This window comes from Palaemon carinicauda, chromosome 29 (assembly GCF_036898095.1).
Source record: "Palaemon carinicauda isolate YSFRI2023 chromosome 29, ASM3689809v2, whole genome shotgun sequence".
Classification (NCBI taxonomy): domain Eukaryota; kingdom Metazoa; phylum Arthropoda; class Malacostraca; order Decapoda; family Palaemonidae; genus Palaemon; species Palaemon carinicauda.
Window position 1 is genome coordinate 49,959,045 of NC_090753.1, and position 7,500 is coordinate 49,966,544.

The window sequence follows — 7,500 nt, forward strand, 5'->3', positions numbered from 1 at the left end:
TATATATGTATAAGCATATGTATATATATATATACTGTATATATATGTATATGTATATATATATATATATATATATATATATATATATATATATATATATATATCCAGATATTTATTCTATATTGTACAGGGAAAATAATATCTAACACACTAACATCCACAAACTAAATATTTTATTAGCAGATGTAAATCTATGCGATTATATACGGCAATAGTTCCAGCGCCGGTTCATATATAACAAGCCATTAATATGCAATGCAACAATACCACCTCTGGGCGATGTAGTTTCAATTAGTCAGAGATTTCTGAGAACACTGCTTAAGGAATGTACGGAGGCGAAGCCTTATCCAGGATTCACTTAGCAAATAATGAAGAGAGGTAAATTACCTCTCTGCGGGTATAATAAGCTCATTCAAGAGATATTCATTTTCATTACTGAAATGAGGCTTGTTGTCTTTCCCCAGAATCTTAAAACAATTTCCTTCTAAGTAACGCTAGGTTTTTCCTGAGAGAGATTAGGTCGACAAATTTTCAACTGGGCTCCACAAGGCACTAGAAGATATGGAAGACCCAGGCCTACATGGCTGATGACTAGGAAGCGTGAAGTAGGAGATGATGAATGGAGAAGTATGGAACTAGAATCTCAACCCAGAGAAAACTGGCAAAATCTAACTAATGCCCTTTGCGTCAACAGGAGTAAGAGGAGATGATGATGATGATGATGATGATGAAATTAGTTAACAGATGGTTAAAGAGTTCAGCACTGAATACAGAAACCGAGACGGTAGAGATGTCCTTGATTATTCACATCACTAGATGAATATAAGTAGGCAATAACACAGACCTGTAAAGTTGAGAAGCAGAATTGCAAGTTGTTCAAAAATTTAATTTGCAGTGTTGCAGAGACTACCCAATGTTAGTTTTCTATTGGATATATACTGCCTTCCACTGTCCCTTTGTTGTAACGAGTTTCAGCATTCTATTTGTCCCTGTTCTCTCTTGCTTCTCATTGCTATCCAAAATTACATGATTTTTAATTCACAATGCAATTGCAATTCTCTCGCAAAGTTGCACCTCAGATTGGCATCACCGCCGAATCATGTGGCCCAAATACCTTTGGCCTCACCAATCCCAACAGCAGGTCATTTGGCCCTAAAGTCCTTCAACCAATTAAGTCATAAGAATTTACATCAATGAACCCAGCAAAGATTGAATATCACTCTCTTTTGAGAGGATGTCACGAAGTGGATTTTTGCTGCCAAACACCAATAAGAAATAGATGACTTTGCTGAAAGTCAGTAATCAATTCTCTTTCATTTGATTGCTCCTAAAGACATGTTTGTTAAATGTACATAAGTAGATTAATCCCACACACACGTACACACACAGGCACACGCACGCACGCACGCATGCACTCACACACACATATATATGTGTATATATATATATATATATATATATATATATATATATATATATATATATATATATATATATATATATATATATATATATATATATTTACATATAAATATATATATATATATATATATATATATATATATATATATTTACATATAAATATATATATATATATATATATATATATATATATATATATATATATATATATATATATATTTACATATAAATATATATATATATATATATATATATATATATATATATATATATATATATATATATATATATATATATATATCAAACTCGTCATGTTCCTTTAATCGCTGCAACCTCACCATCCTTGAGAGCTAAGGATAGGGGGTTTGCAGGAGCCTATAGGTCTATCTGCTGAATCATCAGCTCCCATTGCCTGGCGTTCCTTGGTCTTAGCTTAGGCGGACAGGGGGTTTGGGCGCTAATCATATGTAATATGGTCAGTCTCTAGGGCACTGTCCTGCTTGATAGGCAATGTCAGTGTCCCTTGCCTCTGCCTTTCATGATGGCCTTTAAACCTTTAAGAAGAATGGTGGAAGAGGATTCCTTTGATAGAAGGTATTGGAGAGGGAGCATTACGCAACCGACCCCTTAACCCTTTCACAGCCATAGGTGATTTTTACTATAATTCTGATATAGCAAAATCTATCAAGACCACACAAACCATACCTTGTTGATAATTAATAAAAAGTTCTCAAAAGGACCTTTCCAACAAGTACAACTTGTTATGGTTTGGGTGAATTTAAACCATACTTCACAATTTCCAGTTTTGACAAAGTAATCAATGGCAGTGAAAGGGTTAATGTAGAGATACAAAATCGACATTTGATATTGGCAGTAAAGAAGGTAATGTATATTTCCAAAGATATATATATATATATATATATATATATATATATATATATATATATATATATATATATATATATATATATATATATATTTATATATATATATATATATATATATATATATATATATATATATATATATATATATATATATATATATATATATATATATATATAAAGTCGATGACCCAACATGAAATGAGAAATAACTTTTCTTAGGAAGAACATTTTTATTAATGTCTCAATTAAATGAAAATGTAACAATTACTGGAATTTATCATTGTGAATAAATACTCAAGTTCGAAGCCAAATTTTTTATGCGTACACATAAAATACATAACCCATGTGAAAATGTTCTATTATTCATTGTAATGTACATTATTCTACGACAGTGCAGTTTTGGTGAACTAAAAGAATAAATGCCAGCCAATTCATTTTGTATTATTGATACGAGTAATATTTTTCAAGTGTTTAACTGTGTGATTATTAAGACAAGGAAATAATATATTCTTAGGTATAGGTAATTAAAGAGGTATACACAATATATACGACCACACCCACACACACACCCACACACACACACACCCACCCACCCATACACACACATAAACACACACACACACACACACACACACATATATATATATATATATATATATATATATATATATATATATATATATATATATATATATATATATATATATTGCATACATACATACATACATATATACATATGTATACATACATGTATGAATATAAAATATATATACACACATTTATGTGTGCATTCATATAAGAATATTAAGAATCTATCTATTAATCTATCTATCTACCTGGCTATCTATTTGTGTGTATATATATATATATATATATATATATATATATATATATATATATATATATATATATATATATGTATATATATATATATATATATATATATATATATACATATATATATATATACATATATATACATATATATATATACATTCCTTAACAGTCATAACCTTGGTGTAAGCAAGCTAAGCAATATTTCATTTTGACATGTCAGGGGAAATTAACTGAATAAGCGAACAGCGATCATTTATAAATTCGGAGAAAGGAAATTGCCTTGCGTTGTCCAACTATTCATATTATGCACAATGAGACGGACAACAAATAATGAAGAGAATACAAATAAGAATAATAGAACAATGAAAACAGCTTTAGTATTATCTAACATTAATCTGGAAAGCACCAGAAACTGTAAGAGGTTCGGTAAAGATTGTAGTTAATTAAGGTAATTTCAGTGTGTGTGTAATTAACGAGGAACATTTAATCCTAAATATAGTTTAATTAAGATAGAAGGTGTTTTAAGTTTCAGTTTATTGGATTTACTTCAGGAGGAATGTAGCTACCAATTACCATGCTCTGGGGAGAAAATTGAACGTTGGATAATTAATCAATAACTTTTCATTCGTGGTAAGTGCGTATGTATGTATGTGTGTATATATATATATATATATATATATATATATATATATATATATATATATATATATATATATATTATATATATATATTTATATTCACATCATATACTATATATACATATATATAATCATATATATATATATATATATATATATATATATATGTGTGTGTGTGTGTGTGTGTGTATACATTAGTTTACACACATATATATATATATATATATATATATATATATATATATATGTGTGTGTGTGTATATATATATATATATATATATATATATATATATATATATATATATATACATATATATATATTTATATATATATGATGGTTGATATTTGAATATATATATATATATATATATATATATATATATATATATATATATATATATATATATATATATATATATAATCCTCCTACGCAGAGGCTATATATATATATATATATATATATATATATATATATATATATATATATATATATATTATATATATACATATTAATAAAAAGTAACAATTTCAATTCCATATTATTGTAAAAAGTAACCAAACTTTCTTCTAATTACCCTTCTTAAGACCTAGCATTACACCCATCCTCTACTAAATTTCCATAGTCATTATAATTTCCTTCTACTTCAATACTTCTCTTCTTCCATACTAACGCCCCCCCCCACCCCCACCCCCAACACCGAACCCCCACCCCTAATGTAATTTCATTGCAGTCTCCACATTTTGCTCTTCAATCTCTTGGTTATCAAACAATCAGATCTGTCGGGAGTAGAACTTTGCCCAACTGATTTCATAAAAGAAGAATCTTCGGCTGTTAATTATGAATGCTCTCTCTCTCTCTCTCTCTCTCTCTCTCTCTCTCTCTCTCTCTCTCTCTCTCTCTCTCTCTCTCTCTCTCTCTCTCTCTCTCTCTCTCTCTCTCTCTATCGCTTTAAAAGAAATAGAAATATCTCTTTATTTATTTGCGCCTTTCAATATTCTTGTTTTTTTCTTTCTTTCTGCCACAGTTAAAGCAAAATAAAAGTCAATGTCTTCTATAGTGTTCAGACCCATAACCCTAATATCTTATCTAAAGCAATAATCTCTCTCTCTCTCTCTCTCTCTCTCTCTCTCTCTCTCTCTCTCTCTCTCTCTCTCTCTCTCTCTCTCTCTCTCCTATACTTTGGTCTATGAATTTATATGCATACAATGTTGTCAACTCTTTTATTTGGGTACATCATGCGCAATGTTTGAATCATGAGGTCCACATAAGAACACAATCTCTTCAACATACCCTCATTATAAAATATGTGGTTGAATCTTACCTCACTTAGTGGCTACACCTTCTCCAGAACCATTGTCACCTGATTAACACATTGATCAACATAGAAAGGTCAATATATTACAGCTAAAGTTGCAGCAAATATAATGCATATATAGGTTTCTTCCACTCGCTATAAATGTATTTACTAGAAGAAATCTATTATGTCTCAGAATATGAATTTTAAATTTCAATACATATATTTCTAAAGTATTTCAACATCACTTACAATAAACAAGAGTTTTTTATATATATCCCTGAAGTAATTCAACATCACTAACTTTAAACAAGTATTTGTAATGTATATATACCTGAAATAATTCAAAATCCCTAACAATAAACAAGTGTTTTTAATATATATACCTGAAATAATTCAAAATCACTAACAATAAACAAGTGTTTTTAATATATATTCCTGAAGTAACCCAACATCACTAACAATAAACAAGAGTTTTCAATATATGTTCCTGAAGTAATTCAAAATCACTAACAATAAACAAGTGTTTTTAATATCTATTCCTGAAGTAATTCAACACCACTAACAATAAACAAGTGTTTTTAATATATATTCCTGAAGTAATTCAACATCACTAACAATAAACAAGAGTTTTTTATAAATACTCCTGAAAATTCAACATCCCTTACAATCAAAAAGTTTTTTCATCTACCGTTAACCCAGACAGAAGTATAGAAAAAACCTGAAAGCTGTTTCATAAAACACCCAAATAAACAGAAAAATTCCTCTGCAATACAAAGCCTCCTAAAATCAGCGAAACTTTCTCACGATACGACTGATTTTGTCGCGATCAAAGAAACGTCGTACCCAGGCCATGAAGTTTTCCCCCAATTTGCTGGGGGTTAATGGCCAACTAAATACATCCGCAGTAAAAGGGAGAGCTTCGTGGGAAGGCAGAGAACTAACTGAACTAACTAGCCAGGGAAGGGGAAGATAACTGACTAGGGAGGAAAGGATAACTGACTCGGGAGGAAAAGATAACTAACTGACTAGGGAGGAAAGAATAATGGACTCGGGAAGAAAAGACTACTAGGGAGGAAAGGATAACTGACTCAGGAGGAAAAAGACTATTAAGGATGAAAGGATAACTGACTCAGGAGGAAAAAGACTATTAAGGATGAAAGGATAACTGACGGGGGAAGAAACGATAACTGACTGGAGAGGAAAGGATAATTGTCTTGGGAGGTAAATATTACTGATCAGGGAGAAAAGGATAACTGACTAAGGAGGAAAAGATTACTGACTAGAAAGAAAAGGATAACTGACTAGGGAGAAAAAGATAAATGACTAAGGAGGAAAGGTTAACTTAGGAGGGAAGGATTATTGACTAGGAAGGAAAGGATAACTGACTAGGGAGGAAAAGATAATTGATAGGGAAGAAAGGATAACTGGCTCTGAAGGAAATGATAACTGACTAGGGAGGAAAAGATAATTGATAGGGAAGAAAGGATAACTAGCTCTGAAGGAAATGATAACTGACTAGGGAGGAAAGCATAAATGGCTCAGGAGGAAAAGATAACTGACTAAAGAGGAGAAGATAACTGAATCGGGAGGAAAAGATAACTGACTAGGGAGGAAAGGATATCTGACTCGGGAGGAAAAGATTTACTGACCATGGAGGAAAAGATGATGGACTTGGGAGGAAAATATTACTGACTAGGGAGGAAAGGATAACTGACTCGGGAGGAGCAGATTACTATGGAGGAAAGGATAACTGACACGAGAGGAAAAGATAAGTGACTAGGGAGAAAAGGATAACTGACTCAGGAGGAAAATATAACTGACTCGGGAGGAAAAGATAACTGACTAGGGAGGAAACAATAACTGACTCGGGAGGAAAAGATTACTGACTAGGGAAGAAAGGATAACTGACTCAGGAGGAAAAGATAACTGACTAGGGAGGAAAAGATAATGAACTCCGGAGGAAAAGATTACTGACTAGGGAGGAAAGAATAACTGACTTGGGAGGAAAGGACAACTGACTCAGGAGAAAAAGATAACTGACTAAAAAGGAAACTATAACTAACTCGGGAGGAAGAGATAACTGACTAGGGAGGAAAAGATAACTGACTCGAGAAGAAAAGATTACTGACTAGGGAAGAAAGGATAACTGACTCGGGAGGAGAACATAACTGACTCGGGAGGAAAAGATAACTGACTAAGGAGGAAAAGATAACGAACGCCGGAGGAAAAGATTACTGACTAGGGAGGAAAGAATAACTGACTCGGGAGGAAAAAGTAACTGACTAAGGAAGAAAATGTAACTGACTCGGGCGGAAAAGATTATTGAATTATAAAGAACGAATAACTGACTTGGGCGGACAAAATAACAGACTAAGGAGGAAGAGACAACTGACTCAAGAGGAAAAGACAAGTAACTAG